The following is an 18,653-nucleotide window of genomic DNA, read 5'->3' on the forward strand; positions in this document are numbered from 1 at the left end:
CACGACTACAGGCTGATCTGCTGAACGGAATTACACCAACTTTAGCAGAAAGTTAGATGTTGGTCCAGAAATGTGCTTTTGTGAATTATGATTTAGTGTAAGCGTGTTCAGTAGTTTTTGAGATATTTAAGTTTAAAAAATATAGTATCTTGGGACTTGAGTCCTTGCAGTGGACTCGCGGCTCCTGCTGAAATTTGATTGGCTGCCAACACTTTGCTTCAAGCCGTGTCATAAGTTGGCTGCAAACACTTTCTGGTTAGAGTCCTACAGGAAAAGTAAAAAATAAATTAAAGGAGGCATGGTAGAAAATGTCCTGACTTCCAACCTCCCTATAACCCCCCCCCCCCCCCCCCTCCCCGAGCCACCCAATCCTCAGACATGGTGGGGGGAGGGTGCCCGGCAGGGGTTAAAATAATTTTTTAAATGTACTTTTGCTGCAAATTTGCAGCTGAACCTGCAACAAAATTAGGGAAATAATGGCACGTGGGCTCCTGCGCATCTTTTACAAGACGCCCCCGGGTGGGTCAAATCCCGGGGGGTGGGGCATGTGTTTAATTATGGGGGCGGGTGGCCCATGTGACACCCCGCACCTCAGGCACTGCCACCTCCCTAGTACAAAGAACAGTAAAGGGATGGAGTGGGCCCATATGGCCTCCTCCCCAGCCCCGGGGATCGCCACCTCCCCAGGACTATTTATTAAATAAGTGCGGGGATGCCTCGTTTGGCCTCCTCCGAATCCCGAGGACCACCAACTTGCTGGGCCTTTATCCAAAATAAATGCGGGGCCAGCCCCCCCACCCACCTCGCCCCCTCTCCCTCCTTTTTCAAAATAGGCCTAGCCTTGGGGTCCCAGTGTCATCAGTGATGTCACTCACCTGTCATGAGTGATGTAACATGAGGTCATAAGCATTGCATTGTGGGGGCGCAAGTTATAGTTAGCTCAGGTAACTAGAACTTCTGAATTTCACTTGTTTTGTACGAGTGAAATCTCAGCCTAACTAGAACGTCCCTGTAACCTTTGCTATATTTCAGTGAATATATATATACCGCAGGGAACCCTACACTACATGCTTCCAGTTTCCACCCCAGGCACCTCATCACAAGCATCCCTTATGGGAAGATGTTAAGAATAGCCAGAATCTGTAGTAACAAAGAGGATCTACAGATGTGTCAAAAAGAAGCGGCAGAAAGATTCAAGGCACGTGGTTATTCCCATAGCGTCATACGCAAAGCCATAGAAAGAGCCAACACCACACCGAGAGATGAACTCCCCGAGGGCCCAACCGTTGTTGAAGTTCCGAGTGCAGCTGCCATCCTCTCTGAACCCACAAACATGGTCATGTCTAGATTGATCATTACACACAACACGGAGGAAAGAGCTATACGTGCCACAATCCACAAACACTGGGGTATCATACAATCTGACCCCATACTGGGCAACCTTATAGCACATTAACCTGACATTACATACAGGAGAGCATTCTCCATGAGAGATGCCTTAGTTAGGAACAGCCCAGAAGTCTCTACCAAGTCCAACTGGTTATCTGAGGTGAATGGGTTTGTAAAACGTCAGAGCTTGTAAATTCGGTAAGAGCATAACCAAGGTTGAGTCGGCATTTAGACACACTGCTCTCAAAATCACAAACTCACCTGTAGGACCGAATTCGCAGTTATATGCTCGAATGTAAATGTGGGCTTCGCTACATAGGAAGCACTAATCTCCAAGTCAACCTCCGCATACTACAACACCTCAGAGCCATAGTCAACAATGACCCAGCCTACCCCGTGGTGAGGAATTTTAAAGAGATACACAACAACAATCTTGAGCACCTACAGTACTCTGTAATCAACTGCGTGCCGCCACTTAAACGGGGAGGGAATCGGGACAAACTCCTTAGGCAGTTGGAAAGCAGATATACATTGCAATTTAACACCAAGGCTCCAGCTGGCCTTAACACCAAGGAGGACCTACTTCATTTCTTATAAATGACTTATTCCACCATGCTAGAACACCATGGCTGTATTGTTACGTTGATGTTTTTTACCTATGCCTACATGACCCGCTATCTCACGCTGTTCTCCACTGTATATAATATTCACATATGTCTACATATCCTGTAATGTTTGAATATTTCTGATCTTAACTTATGATACAGGTACGAAATGATCGTATGATGCATTATCCTGTAGTTGTACATAGCTTGTCTACATATGTGGAGAAGCGTGGCTCAGTGGTTAGAGGCGGCAGACCCGGAAGCTGAGATCAGCCGTGGACCAGGGTTCGATTCCCCGCCTCGGCGGGTCTCGGGCTCAAAAAATTCCACGGACTCGACATTTCTCGCTCCGGTGCCTACTCGACTCACGGGGTCACACTCTGCGACTCTGGGCAATAGCTTGCTTAATCTCCACTACGGCCCCTCGCGGCGGGATGCCTGGCTTTCACCTTGTGAATACCCTGCCGGGGTATCTCACAGGGGAATACCAGGACGGGTTCCCTAAGCAAGCGCCTTGAGACCCCTGGGTGATTCGTGCGCTATATAAATCGAAATACATTTACATTTACATTTACATATCTGTGACCCTGTTCCTTAGTTAGTTTCCTTTTCATTTGTGGCATCCACACACTGATCTATATATACATCTTTAGTTATCTAGACTTATCCAGCGCCCCGCAGACACTTAGCCACAGCGCCTTGGTTAGAGTTCGGTATTTATACCGTGATTTGTGCTCTTTGGTTGAGTTCAGTACCTGATAGGTTGGCCCTTTTCTAGCTAGCACACATTTATGTTAGTCCCAGGGAATCTCAATTAGTATTTTCCCATTTTTCTGATACGCCACCTTAGGCACGATGGTCCCTGTGAATTAAATAAAGGCTTGCTTCTCTTTTCGCTGGATTTGTGATATTTATTACTTATGGATGCCGTACATCATATGGTAATTTTCCTAACCCACTGTTGCTTCTTGCAGCATTTGTATTTTTTAATTCACACTTCTAGGTAGGCTGGACCCACTCCACTACCTGTGAGACAGGCTTCACTTCCACACTAATTAATGTGTATACCATCGCATTAAGCTCACACTCGCCATTCTCACGCTGTATATACACTCGCACTGCACCACCCTTTATCTTACCCCTTAATCCTTCACTTCACTATTTTTTCGAAGGTTGGCAGGCGACCTACTTTCTGTTTACATACGCTATTTTGGTGCAATGCTACTACAATATACAACACGGTTTTGAGGCCTACACATGTGTATTTAAATTTTCGAATGTTACACCAAACCACTGCGGGAGTCTCTTCATCAATGCCATATTAGTATTTGCAGATAGACGGCGGATATTAGCTACTGTCACGCATGGGATTTCAAATAGTACGCTTAATGGGCATCTATAGTTTCTGCTGCGCGTGCTCATAGGCGCCTACGACTTACACTGATTGACCTGTATTCAAGCACTACGCTAATAGATCGGTCAATAGTCACGCAATACACATATGCCACGGTGCTTTCTGGCCCTAGTATTACACTGTTAATCCGTGTCCCCACCCCGCAACTTGAAATATAGACCCACGAATTCACATGAACTCTATACCACTCACCTATCCAACATTCCTTTCTTGTGTATGACAATCACTGGTCTAATGCATTATATTCAGGCTTTATAGTCCTCTCACTATGTCTATACTGCCTTACAACATGTTTGATGTAGTAAAATCGTGATGTCACATATGTTGTTCAGGCTTTATAGTCCTCTCACTATGTCTATACTGCCTTACAACATGTTTGATGTAGTAAAATCGTGATGTCACATATGTTGCCTTCCAACACGTTGTAAAACTGTATGATCACTGTGATGAACATAGTAAAAATACCTCCTCTCCTTCACAATGTATATAAATTCACCTTCTCACCATTGCAAGCGCTATGTGATCAAGGCCGCATGTCTGGCGGCCGAAACGCGTCATTTGGACATCTGATGCTGTGATTAAACATCCTTAAGCACTAAGTCTTGCCTGTGGAGTCTGTTTCCTGGTTCAGTGCCACTGTGAAGGTTGGTCGCACTGCTGGGACTTTCGTATATATATATATATATACACACACACATACCAGTGATGGCGCCCATTACCTGTTTGAACCATCTGGCGCTGTAGAAGGCAGCACAGAACGCCGAAATGCATTCGCCTGTAATGGTTTACCTGCAATAAAGTTGGTGTCCTCTGTTTCCCCGGTGTGGGCCTCTTCTTCTTCTTGGTCGTCTAGGAGGTAATATGTATATATATATGTGTATATATATATATATATATATATATATATATATATATATATATATTACCTACTGGCGGTCGCCAGTAGGTATATATAGTTAGGATTTTTTCTCTATGGGATTTTTGAAAATTCTATGTCTAATAACTTTGGCGTTTGTGGACGGAATTGGCTGAAATTTTCAGGAAAATGGCACATTTCGTTTCTGAGCAGCCCTTGAAAATTTGGGGGGGGTTCGTCAAGGGGGGGCCGAGAAAAAAGGGGGGTCCCAAAACGTGTTTTTAACATTGAGTTTTCCATAGGGCGGTTGGCCTCACTTTTAGCCCGAACGGCTGAATGGATTTGCACGAAACTTGGCAAAATTGTAGGGACTGGTAGCCCGATGTGCCTTTTGTAGGTCTCAATATATGTGCTCCAGTGGATTTTGAGAAATTAACGTTTAAAAAAAGATATATATCTGTAACAGCGGACCTGGCAGCGTCCCAGGACGCGTACTTTACGCGCAACGGAGCTTTGTGAAGCGAAGCTGATTGGTTCTCCGGCGTCTGTCAACATTCCAAAAAGTCCGTAGCGGCCGCCATCTTGTCTCTCGGTAGGATCGAGAGACAAGAGGAGGTCAAAACAAAGGGGGAAATAACTATAAGGGGGCATAGTAGATCCTCGCTGACCCCCTAGGTTTGATGTGGAGGTTTTAAAAGGGCCCCGCGGGGCAAAAAAAAATAATAATAATAATAATCGAACGGCTGAATGGATTTGCACGAAACTTGGCAAAATATTAGGGACTGGTAGCCCGATGTGCCTTTGCTAGGTCTCAATATATGTGCTCCAGTGGATTTTGAGAAATTAACGTTCAAAAAAAGATATATATCTGTAACAGCGCTCCGCTTCGCGTAACGGAGGTTTGCGAAGCTGATTGGTCATTCTGTCACTGGGCTATAGTTGGGCTACATCTGGCTGATATTTGGGCTACATTTGTTTTTTTGTGTGTCTGGCGGCCATCTTTGGGCTACATTGGGCTACATTGGGCTTCATTGGGCTACATTGGGCTACATTTGGGCTCCAACATATATATAGGCCAATGTAGCCCAATATATATTTTTCAAAGTTAATTTTCGTAAAAACCACTGGAGCATATATCTTGAGACATAGCAAAGGCACATCGGGCTACCAGTCCCTACAATTTTGCCAAGTTTCGTGGAAATCCATTCAGCCGTTCGAGCTAAAAGTGAGTCCAACCGCCCTATGGAAATGAAGGAAATGAATGGGTAATTTGTAATTAGCAAATAGCTCATCGCAAACTAGGAATGGTAAAGAATCGCTATTTATTCCTTAAAGTTCGCTATTTAGGAAATGCAAAAAACTTTGATGATACATATGGCGGTTCATCTCTAACAAGATAAGAAGCATAGGGATACATTTATGATGACTGGCGCATCACCAGGGATGTGTTAGTCATTCTGTGCCGCTGTTCCGTCACCTATGGTGTGCTGCATTTACACCCCTTGTTGTAAGCATTTACAATGCGGCGCATCATGGGGCAAAAACAGCACAGATGCGTGATGTATCTGTGCCGTAAAGGTGGCGCATTGCTGGAGTTGTATCGCAAGTGTAATGAAGCTCCAGCAAGGGTCGGGGGTGCCCCTGTCGCAGGGTTTCTGTTCTCACACAGAACTGTGGACAGAGGATTGGAACCTCGGCGAATTAGGGTGTCCCAAAACTCACGTTAGTAATCAAAAACTCCTTAGCAAGCTAGGTACAGTGTCACATTGGATATAACAAACTCTCAATGTTTAGACAATCCAGAATATGAACTTATAGTACCTCAGGATACGTGGAACTCATGAACAGTCGGTCGTTATATATTTCTTAGAAACCAGAACATGGAGTTAAGAAGAACACATGTGTATTTGAAATGTTTATTTACTAATGCCGTCTTCTCAGGCGTAGTATCTTAGATAATAGAAGTACACATATTATCAGTAGCAAAATTACCAGCATAGTTACTAGTACATAAAAAGCGAATGGTGATAGTATGTTAACATGCTGTAAATGAATAAGAGTTAGCAACACTTATAAGCAGCCGCGGGCCGTGGAGGGAGTTACGGTGAGGCAGGGAGGCGGGGAGGGGGAGAAGCAGGGTGGAGAATACAAGTACACATATTATCAGTAGCAAAATTACCAGCATAGTTACTAGTACATAAAAAGCGAATGGTGACAGTATGTTAACATGCTGTAAATGAATAAGAGTTAGCAACACTTATAAGCAGCCGCGGGCCGTGGAGGGAGTTACGGTGGGGCAGGGAGGCGGGGAGGGGGAGGGGCAAGGTAGAGAGGGCTCCACCCTGCTTCTCCCCCTCCCCGCCTCCCTGCCTCACCGTAACTCCCTCCACGGCCCGCGGCTGCTTATATCTCACCCTCCCTAATACACATATTATATTATTTGCTAAGAAGGTCTCTTTGTGTTGGTTTAGGGCGTGCCCATACTTTAGTGTCTTAGATTTGAAGGAATCACATCAGCATACACCAGCTCTCTCTTCATGTGAACCGCATCAACTGTTGTGTATGTGTGTTCGGCAAAGCAATATAAAACCCGCCTCATGCCCAGAATTGGCAGAAGTTGCACCTATGTTATGAGTATGAAGTCGTGGAGATCAGACCTCATAACAATTCTGTATCGTGTTGTTCTTGAAACTTTAGCACTCGCTGTACAGATATAGTTTAACAAGCAAAGCAGATAGTAGAGCAATAACATATTATTCTCATGTAAACCACGATGAACTACTAGGTGGAAAGCTAAAGCAACAACTAAGTGTCGTGTGCAGAAGTTGCAAAAAAGGAAAAATGGCGTTTAAACCGGTAATGAGCCCATGCTAACTTAACACGGTGTAAAGATATCCAGGACCTAGATGACACCTCCCCATGATCCGGAAACGAACTGAATAAGATAATAGAAGTGCCATCTCATGAGAGCAGATTGCAAGTTTATATGTGGACGGTCCGCAAGGTAAAGCATTAAAAACTAGGAAAATTTAATGCTAAAGAAAAATAAAACAGCCAAGTACTTTATCGAGTCTTAAGCCAATAGGCAAGGTAAATAATAAAAACTTGACAAATAAGTCAATGAATTGTCAATGAAATGCTAGTACTCAGCATATCAAACATGAAAAAGGTCTATGACATAACTGTGTATGCAAAATAGGCTGCAACAGCCTCCAATGGGAAGTCACCGTCTTCATCCGAAAACAGTTCAGCCATCCAATTTAAAAGCGGAAAAGAACATACGTGCTCTCCCAGCACCGGATCCTCTATCACCATCAGAGGACAGCTCGGTGGGTTTTCAAGAAAGCTCTGTTCCAAGAAAGACTGTGCTGCCGCCAGTAAATTCCAAGGACCAAGTAGTCCATGCATCAATGCCACAGCCATAATCCTTTCGCCAGGACAAACCAACTCGTGAGTAATGATAGGAGTCATCAGCTGATTAAAGTCGACGTCAGGAGAAACCGGTCCGCAGAGACACAAATCAATGGCCCAATCGAAATCACAGGTCAGGCAGTGAAATACAGGCTGGACACAGGTGAAGTAGGAGAATCGAAAAGATAATCCATATGCCGTGCTTAATATCGCCAACGGCATTGTGCCATAATATTCTAGCATGCGAAACAGTGTCAGCAGCTGCAGGGTGGGAGGTTGCATAGGAGGGACATCCATATTTAAAAATGTAAAAAAGCACAAGAGCGTCCGCTGGTAATGCAAGTAAAAATGCCAATCCACGAACCAGAGTGGAGAAAATAGAATGAAAGGAAGCAGGGATGACTCCAAAGATTTTCTCAAATGAAGTCACGAGACCACTGGTAACAACTTTAAAAAAGTGCGCCAGGGTCTTTGTGGAGGATGCGTTAAAGATAGTCGGAACCATCTTGCTGAAATTGAAAGGCAAATCTGAATTAAAAGTATTCCTTTTATTGTAACAGTAAGTGAACGGGTTATTTGCTGCAGAAATGTTCTATTTCCTCCCACACATGAACATAGGGAGTTTTCAATCTGGCCACAAATACCAACCTTGGGACAGATTTCAACGGCATGGCAAGAATAAGAGCTCTTTTGTCTCAGAGAGAGGTGGCCTTGAGTTCGGCCCGTGAAACTTTCGTGCTTCACATAGCGAACACCCGTACAGAGGTGCAGACCCTTTTCAATTAACTCAGAACAATCTTCATTATTGAGCATCAAATAACTACCATTTTCCAACAACTTGAACGTGGGGATGATAGCAGGAACTGGCGTGCCTTGCAACACGCAAGCCATATTTGGTCGGTGTTTGTTGCATGAACCGTGTAACTGTATGTGCCTACACATTAGTGAATGATCTGGCGTCTCAGTGCATTCCTCTCCATTCAGATAAACTTCTTGATCATCTTTGAAACATCTGTATGTGTATGGAAGCGACCAGACCTCATGAAGAAAAGCACTACCTAAAGGTTCATAACGACCTATTGGTATATATTTCATACAATTTGAAAACTTATATAAAGCAAAAGGCAGCGTTATTAAACCGTGGATAAGGCACGTTGCCAAAAAACCCGCAATCCTCTGCTGATGATGTCACTGAGCATGTCATGAATGATGTAATATGTGACATCATCAGCAGTGGATTACGGGTAATAGTATCTCTAGTTTACTCCCCTATAGCTGTCTTTCTTTTAACATAAGTGTCTGTTTCCTTCCCTTATACTTACTGTTTTTGGTTCGCTTCTAGTTCGCGTACCGGCGAGCGAACTGGGAAGCGAACTAAGAGAAATAGAGGTTGGCACAGTTCCAAATATTGTACCAATTTTTTAATAACGGGGAGGTAGTTCTGAAAAGAACTTTTTTTTTTTATTGTTTTTGTTGTTTTATATTTTTTTTATTATTTTTCTGAACATTTTTTTACTTTTTTTGAATTTTTCTGAAGTTTTATATTTTTTTGGGTTTTTCTTGGAGGGGGCAATGAAAACGATTCATTGTAAAGGGCTCAACAGGAGCAACAAAACAAAAAAAGAAGTATTTATTATTTTGGGCGTTTCGTACAAACTTGCATATGATAGTCAATAGCTCTGTTGATCAGAGTGATGCTTTTTTCTCCGTAGGAAATGAATCCATCGCAAAATACGCAGGTGTGTTTTACTTCACCAAATTTCATTTGTATATTTGGCACCATCTCCCTGCCCTCTGGTCCCGTTACTTCCGGTACAACAGATCTTCTGGCCATAATAGGGAGATTATCTAGGTCGTTCCGAAACTGTGCAGCACTGTAGTTGTTAGGATGCCACCTAGTCATATGGCGATGCATTGTGTAGTTTCCGAAACTGTATTTTTTCTCGGTTCCTCTGGACAGTCTATCTTGACATATAAGGCAAGTTACGTATCTTGCATTTACTTTTTTCTGACCTTTGGGAATTTTAAAAAATTGCCAAATGAAGTTTTCTTTCCGGTGAGACGTCCTGGGCTGCTCAGGCAAAAACTGCCTCTCTTCGTGCTCGTCGTCCTGTTCCTCTTCTTCTTCTTCTTGTTGAATTATAACTTGAGCAGGTGGTCCACTCTTCCTTGGATGTGGTGGAGGTGGTGGGGAAGCACCAGCTGAAGCTACTAAAGAAGCCATTGCTCAGTGATCACAAAGGGTCTTTCTCTCACAATGATGAAAGTCAGAGTGAGGAAAGAAGGAGGGATTTTCATCATTTGGGAAAAACAAGAGTTCTCAACCAATCAAAAGTGTTCATTTTAGATTATATGACCTAGTCTTACATCATTAGGAAACCAAAAGTGAAATGAACCAATGAAAAGTGTTATTACCAAGTCACATGACTTGCTGTGTTTACGTTAAGCGCTTTGCAGGGCCTCCCGGTTTCTTTCCAGAAACCTGCGCTTTGCGACTCGCTTCGCGTACCAGTTCGCTAACGTAGCACGTCATATGACGTATCACACGACAACGTGAAACGTCATGCGGATGGGAGGCGTCACGATGTTGTTTTCTAACGCGGCACTTGCGGTAAAGAAACGTTTACCGGCTCGCGGTCTATTTCGCGGCATCAAGGTCAGCTAACGGGAAGCTTCCCGATTCGCGAAGCGGGAACGAAGAAAAAAAAATATTTAAAAAAAAATTATTCATAAACATATAAAATATATTTTTGGATTTAAAGAAGAATACATTTTACAGCTACAGATATTAGCTGTTAAAAAACCAATGAAATTCACAGAAAAAAACATAGGTTATAGACCATATATAGTTAGGAATTAGCATTTACAAAACCTTGAAAATTCACTGAAAAAACCATAGGTTATAGACCATATATAGTTAGGAATTAGCATTTAGAAAACCTTATTTTACTCACACAAAACCATTGAAATTCCATATATAGTTAGTTGCACTAACTATATATCGCGCACCCGCAATCCACTGCTGATGATGTCACATATTACATCATTCATGACATGGTCAGTGACATCACTGATGACATCACTGATGACATCTCAAATGACATCACTGATGACATCACTGATGACATCTCATTTGACATCAATGACCACATCACTGATGATATCATTCATGTGACAATACAATGCATCTCCTCACATTTTAATATAACCTCTGTTTCACCCAGTGTTAAAAAGAGAGTATAATTTTTGAAACCATTGACACACCAATACTAGTTACTACATACGCACTCACTGATTGCTACGTCTACACACACCTTCACTCATTCACCCATACAATCATTCATACATACAATCACTCATCTTTACAACACTATCATATGCACTCATACACCTATACAGACACTCACAGTCTGCCACTCATCCATGGAGTTACTCACACACCTAGTCAGTCCTGTAAAGAATCAATGACACTTCCATTTTCTTGTCTATACAGTTAAACATAGAGCACCTTACATTTTCAAACATATACTAACACATACTTACCTTCTTATACAATCATTGATACAAGTACAGATTGATCTGCACAGAGTCACACACCTCCCAGCTAGCCACACACACACTCAGTCTCCCATACAAATACTTGGGCAATCAATCAATAACCCATATAGTTACTCATATAGCTACTGATCAACACATGCAGCAGTTTACAGAACAACAGACATAATGATGCACAAATTAAGACAGTTTAGTCACTAACCCATGCAGTCAGTGAGACACATTTAATCACTCACTCATACAGTCAGTCATGCACCTACTAAATCCTTCGTCCAGACACTTACACATCCACTCATTCTTCAATATGTAAGACATATTTAAACTTTATAGAAACAAAAAATCACTGGATGTTGTTATCAGTGATGTCACTGACCATGTCATGAATGATGTAATATGTGACATCATCAGCAGTGGATTGCGGGTGCGCGATATATAGTTAGTGCAACTAACTATATATGGAATTTCAATGGTTTTGTGTGAGTAAAATAAGGTTTTCTAATTGCTAATTCCTAACTATATATGGTCTATAACCTATGGTTTTTTCAGTGAATATATATATATATATATATATATAGATTTAAGTTGTATTAAGTATACTCAGACTTGCAAGTGCTGCTGTACATTGAGCTATTTGTGTGTGTGTGTGTATATATATATATATGTGTATATATATATATATATATATATATATATATATTCACTGAAAAAACCATAGGTTTCACACCAGTTATAGTTAGGAATTAGCATTTAAAAAACCTATTAAATTCACTGAAAAAACCATAGGTTTCACAGCTGGAAATTTTACTCGCATAAAACCATTGAAATTCCCACATTATAGTTAGTTGGACTCACTATAACTTGCGCGTGCAATGCACTGCTGATGACGTCACATATTACATCACTCATGACATGGTCAGTGACATCACTCATGACATCACTGATGACAGCATCCAGTGAATGTGTGTCTTTCTGAAAAATAAATATGTTTTATATATGTATATGTAAAACTTGATGGAAGAATAAATGTTTAAAAAAGTGTCTAAATGGATGTTTTTTTTAAAAAAAATTGATTGGTTAACTGGCTTATTAAGTGTATCTTAGTGAATACATATATTAGTGAGTAATGTTTAAATATTTAAATATATGTATTAGTGTTTCACTTTGTGTATAAGTGGCTGCATGGGTTGTTGAGTAGCTACATGTGTATGTATATGGGTTATTAGATGTTTTTTTTAGTATCAGTATGAGTGTTTGTATGGTTTCTTTGGGGGTATTACTTAACACATAGATGCATGAATGACTGACTCTCTCTTTGTATGTGTTTTGAAAACAGCATATGTGCAGGACTGTATGGGTGGATGAGTGTGTATATGTGTGTGTTAGTGAGTGAATGTCTGTTTCACTAGTGTCATTATCAGTAACTACATATGTTTAAATCTAGTATATGTGGATATTGATGTATATAAGTGAGTACATGTGAGAGTAAGAGATTGTAAGAGTTCCTGTTTAAATATGTATGTGTTTCTATAAGTGATTGTTTAAGAGAGTAAGTATGTGTAAGTTTCCTTAGAAGTAAGGTGGTAGTGTGTGTATAGCTGTATATGCAAATAAATGGATGTTCAATAGTTGATTTGCATTTGTGAGTATGTGTGAGAGTATCTTTTGGATGACTGTCGGTGTGTAACAGGATGTATAGGTGTATCACTACATATGATGAGTGAGTATATGTATGAGTGACTATATAGAACTGTTGGTGAATGAGTGGATGTGTATATAGATGGTGGAATTATTGAATTGGTTGTTGGAACTGGTATGGTTATCTCCATTTTTTTGAAAATTTTAGTTTCTATTATTGAATATGTGTTTCAAGGGTTACATTACAGTGAAAGGAGGTCTGTCACTCTGTCACAAGGATGGTGTCATCAGTGATGTCATGAGTGATGTCACTGACCATGTCATGAGTGATGTAATATGTGACGTCATCAGCAGTGCATTGCACTCGCAAGTTATAGTGAGTCCAACTATTTATAACGTGGGAATTTCAATGGTTTTATGCGAGTAAAATTTCCAGCTAACTATAACTGGTGTGAAACCTATGGTTTTTACAGTGAATTTAATAGGTTTTTTAAATGCTAATTCCTAACTATAACTGGTGTGAAACCTATGGTTTTTTCAGTGAATTTCATAGGTTTTTTAAATGCTAATTCCTAGCTATAACTGGTGTGAAACCTATGGTTTTTTCAGTGAATTTCATAGGTTTTGTAAATGCTAATTCCTAACTATATATAGGGCCTCAAACCTATGTTTTTTTTCAGTGAATTTCATAGGTTTTTTAATAGCTAATTTCTATAGCTATGAAACATAATATTTTTTATAATGAATCCTATATTTTATATTTATGTAATACTATTTTTTTATGTATATTTTTCCCTTTTTTTAAAAAAATGTTTGCCTTGGTGCGCTCCCGGCGTAAGCGTACCCGGAAGCCCCCAAGCGCATACGATCGCGCAACGTAAGCGCCGCCGGGCGCGCACCGGGGCGCGTAGCATAAGCGCGTCGGGTCATGTGACCTGAAAATAACTCTTTTCATTGGTTGCTAACAGTTTTTTTTAGAAGGAATTAAATCCCCACCCATTTCCTTCACTTCTTCTTTCACTTTTGTGACTGCAAGACCTCTCTTTTTGCTGTCGGCTCTTTGCTGAATTAATATCTTGCATTACCATGGCTGCCAGAGCATCCAGCAGTGAAGATGAGTCAGAGGGATTTCTGGATGAAGAGGTTCCTCAGCCAAAAATAAAAGAACACTTCATATGGAAGTTTTTTTCCATTCCACCTGATCAGAAAAAAGTAAATGCTCCAAAGGTGGAGTGCAGGATTTGTAAAACTGTCCTGTCACGGGGTGACCCCAGAAAGAAGTATTAATTTGGAAACTCGACGATGATTCGACATGTCGAGAGGAGGCACCCCCAGAACTTTGCCCGGGAGAGTGTCAGGGCTCTGGCACGAGAGGCTCCCAGTGATGGGGCCTCTACTTCAACCGGAGGACAAACTGCATCAGGGAGGGAGCAATCACAAGAACAGATTCCCAACATCCAGCCTGCTTTTAATAAAGGCGTTATTAAAGGCGGGAGAGGGGTTGGCCTAACGGCTAAGGCGCTCGACCTCGGACCTGGGGATCTGGGTTCGAGTCTCGGTAACGATGCCAAAAACCCCCTGTGATTCTGGGCAAATCACTTAATCTCCCCGTGCCTAAAAAATGAAAGTGTGTCCTCATGTAACGTAACTGGTGCTATGTAAAGCGCTCTGATAACTGATTCGGTTCGGTTCTAGTTCGCGCTATATAAAACTCTGCAAAAAAAAAAATGCAGATATTGCGATAAGTTACTTTGCTATGGGGAACAAAGTGTTCTGCTCATGGTTCGAGCATTGGATAACCATCGCTGCCGTTCCCAGCCCTAATTTTGTTTTGTTTTTTAGCTCCTGTTGAGCAGTTTCCCATTCACTGTTTTTGTTTTTGTTCTAAAAAAAGAAAGAAAGAAGAAAAAAAGTTCTTTTCAGAACTACCTCCAATTCTCATCAAAGAGCTGTGTTCTTAAAAAAATGAAAAAGAGTAAGTGAAGTGGAGTGGATTGATAAACGAGAAGAAAATGAGTGAGAAAGCACAGAAAGGGACGAGAGGAGAAGGGAAGTGAACTAGGGGGACTGAAAGAAGGTGAGTGTGGGGAAGGAGAGTGAGGAGAAGGAGAGTGAACATGGGGAATGTGGATATGCGAAGAAAATGTAGTAAAGGAACGGGGGTGTGGAAGGGTAAGAAAAGAGCAGTGGCTTAAATTATTATTTTACTGTTTCACTGGGTTTTCCCCGTGGTACGCTCCCCGGTGCGCGTACCGGGCGCTCCCCCCGCGAAAATCGAAAAAAATAAATAGAAATTTGCCCCGCGAAGCCCTTTTATGGCCCCCACATCAAACCTATGGGGTCAGGGGGGGTCTACCCTTCCCCCTTTTGGTCATTTCCCCCTTTGTTTTTGCCACCTCTTGTGTCTCGATCCTACCGAGACACAAGATGGCGGCCGCTCTGGACTGTTTGGAATGTTGACAGACACCCGAGAGCCAATCAGCTTTCCGCGTGCGAACTCGCGTAGCGCGCTGGTACGCGCCCCGGTGCGCGTACCGGGGCGCGCTTATAGATATATATATTTTTTTTAACCTAAACTACTCAAAATCCACTGGAGCACATATCTTCAGACATAGCAAAGGCACATCGGGCTACCAGTCCCTACAATTTTGCCAAGTTTGGTGGAAATCCATTCAGCCGTTCGGGCTAAAAGTGAGTCCAACCGCCCTATGGAAATTAACATGGGGAAAACACGTTTTGGGACCCCCCTTTTATCTCGGCCCCCGCTTGACGAATCCCCCCAAACTTTCAGGGAAGGAGCAGAGCGGAGCGGGCCATCTTCTTTGAGAAATTCGCGAAGATTCGTCCACTGGCGCCAAAGTTATTCCCAATAGAATGTTGCGGATTTCCTATGGAAAGTAGATCCTAACTATAACTACCTACTGGCGACCGCCAGTAGGTAATATATACACTCAAATAGCTCGATGTACAGCAGCACTTGAAAGTCTGAGTATACTTAATACAACTTAAATCTAGAAACATTACCTTACTTACATATACATGCATACCTTCCATGTACTTTTGTACTTTTATTACTTTGCTCCTAATTTAGCATCTCCAATGCGCACCTCATAGCTCACCCCATCTCAATATATCCTCTACCTCAACTCTGACTCATCCCAAACCTCAATCTACTACACTCCAAGGCATTACCATATTTCTCCCCCTGTACCTCTCTCAATATATCCTCTATCTTCACTGACTATGATCCCCAAAATAACCCTTTCTAGACTCTTCCCTCCTTTGCATCATCACAAACCTCTTTTAATATTCCGATTTCCCAACAAGCCTTTATAAACCCTTCTCTCTGACTTTTCCCACTCCCCCACTCAACCTAATCCTGCTGCTATGATCTCCAAATAACACTACTAGACCCTTCCTTTCTCTATCCCTTCACTATCCTGCTCAACCCAAATAAGACTCACATGCCCAGCGTTCACATAAATTTCATATTTACCTATACTAACTCGCCACTAGTCGTTTTTGGGTCCCGGAATAGCATGCTACCGCTGAAAAGCTTTTAGACGCCTCGTCAGGGGTAGTAAGCAGTATATAAATTGGGGAGTGGATGTAGCTTTAGGGCTAGAGCTGTCAACGTCGAAGCTGGGGAACAGGGTTTCAGTCTCGGCAACGACGCTCAACATCCTGTGATTCTGGGCAAATCTCTTGATCTGCCCATGCCTAATAAAAATGAAAGTGTCCTCATGTAACAAAACTAGTGCTATGTAATGCGATCTGATACCCAGTATCTTTGGGTCTAGTTGGCGTAATATATAACTCTAATAAAAAAAGAAATGCAATTACTGTGTGTGTGGGTGTGTGTGTGTTTGTGTATATGTGTATAAATATATATATGTATGTATGTATGTATATATATATCCACACATCGCAGGTTCGCCCAAAGCGGAGAGACCACAGGAGGTTTCAGATTTTGCTCGTGTTCTTTTAATGTAAGCTTGCCAGCAGACAATCCATCAGTTAACGCACAGTGACTTACACCTACCCACTGGGGAACTATTTTGGTAAATACAGAGGACTCAAGCAGCACGCCCACTTGGTGAAAACTACCGCGCACTACAACATCCAGAAGGCCGTGCACACGGCCGCGCCCTCACAGGCAGGTGTTTCTTAATTAACTTTGTGCGTGGATAATTGTGCTTCCTGTCTCCCACCAACCAAAAGCCACTGAGGAAAGGACTATGGGTGTCCTGAAACGCGTCTGGCTATTCAAATGTTGGCGTAAGATTACTGATGGATTGTCTGCTGGCAAGCTTACATTAAAAGAACACGAGCAAAATCTGAAACCTCCTGTGGTCTCTCCGCTTTGGGCGAACCTGCGATGTGTGGATGTTTTCCGGCCGGTCCCGGTCGGGGAGAAGGCCCACCGCTGATGAGCGGCTCCAGCTGATGCTATCTGTGTCAGCAGTAAGGAAGGAGGTGATCTTGCGCCCTGCAGGAGGGGGTCGGTTCGCTCGTTAATGGAGGCGCAATAGCAAGGCAGATAACGCACAGTGACTTACACCTACCCACTGGGGAACTATTTTGGTAAATACAGAGGACTCAAGCAGCACGCCCACTTGGTGAAAACTACCGCGCACTACAACATCCAGAAGGCCGTGCACACGGCCGCGCCCTCACAGGCAGGTGTTTCTTAATTAACTTTGTGCGTGGATAATTGTGCTTCCTGTCTCCCACCAACCAAAAGCCACTGAGGAAAGGACTATGGGTGTCCTGAAACGCGTCTGGCTATTCAAATGTTGGCGTAAGATTACTGATGGATTGTCTGCTGGCAAGCTTACATTAAAAGAACACGAGCAAAATCTGAAACCTCCTGTGGTCTCTCCGCTTTGGGCGAACCTGCGATGTGTGGATGTTTTCCGGCCGGTCCCGGTCGGGGAGAAGGCCCACCGCTGATTAGCGGCTCCAGCTGATGCTATCTGTGTCAGCAGTAAGGAAGGAGGTGATCTGGCGCCCTGCAGGAGGGGGTCGGTTCGCTCGTTAATGGAGGCGCAATAGCAAGGCAGATAACGCACAGTGACTTACACCTACCCACTGGGGAACTATTTTGGTAAATACAGAGGACTCAAGCAGCACGCCCACTTGGTGAAAACTACCGCGCACTACAACATCCAGAAGGCCGTGCACACGGCCGCGCCCTCACAGGCAGGTGTTTCTTAATTAACTTTGTGCGTGGATAATTGTGCTTCCTGTCTCCCACCAACCAAAAGCCACTGAGGAAAGGACTATGGGTGTCCTGAAACGCATCTGGCTATTCAAATGTTGGCGTAAGATTACTGATGGATTGTCTGCTGGCAAGCTTACATTAAAAGAACACGAGCAAAATCTGAAACCTCCTGTGGTCTCTCCGCTTTGGGCGAACCTGCGATGTGTGGATGTTTTCCGGCCGGTCCCGGTCGGGGAGAAGGCCCACCGCTGATGAGCGGCTCCAGCTGATGCTATCTGTGTCAGCAGTAAGGAAGGAGGTGATCTGGCGCCCTGCAGGAGGGGGTCGGTTCGCTCGTTAATGGAGGCGCAATAGCAAGGCAGATAACGCACAGTGACTTACACCTACCCACTGGGGAACTATTTTGGTAAATACAGAGGACTCAAGCAGCACGCCCACTTGGTGAAAACTACCGCGCACTACAACATCCAGAAGGCCGTGCACACGGCCGCGCCCTCACAGGCAGGTGTTTCTTAATTAACTTTGTGCGTGGATAATTGTGCTTCCTGTCTCCCACCAACCAAA

At 42.9% G+C, this 18,653-nt stretch overlaps 1 protein-coding gene across 1 annotated transcript in view; it reads left to right on the plus strand.

Moving 5' to 3' along the window:
• NCMAP (non-compact myelin associated protein) overlaps positions 1–18,653 on the plus strand; it is a 990,488-nt gene that overhangs the window by 415,411 nt on the left and 556,424 nt on the right. The window lies entirely within an intron of this gene.

This window comes from Lissotriton helveticus, chromosome 3_1 (assembly GCF_964261635.1).
Source record: "Lissotriton helveticus chromosome 3_1, aLisHel1.1, whole genome shotgun sequence".
Lineage (NCBI taxonomy): Eukaryota > Metazoa > Chordata > Amphibia > Caudata > Salamandridae > Lissotriton > Lissotriton helveticus.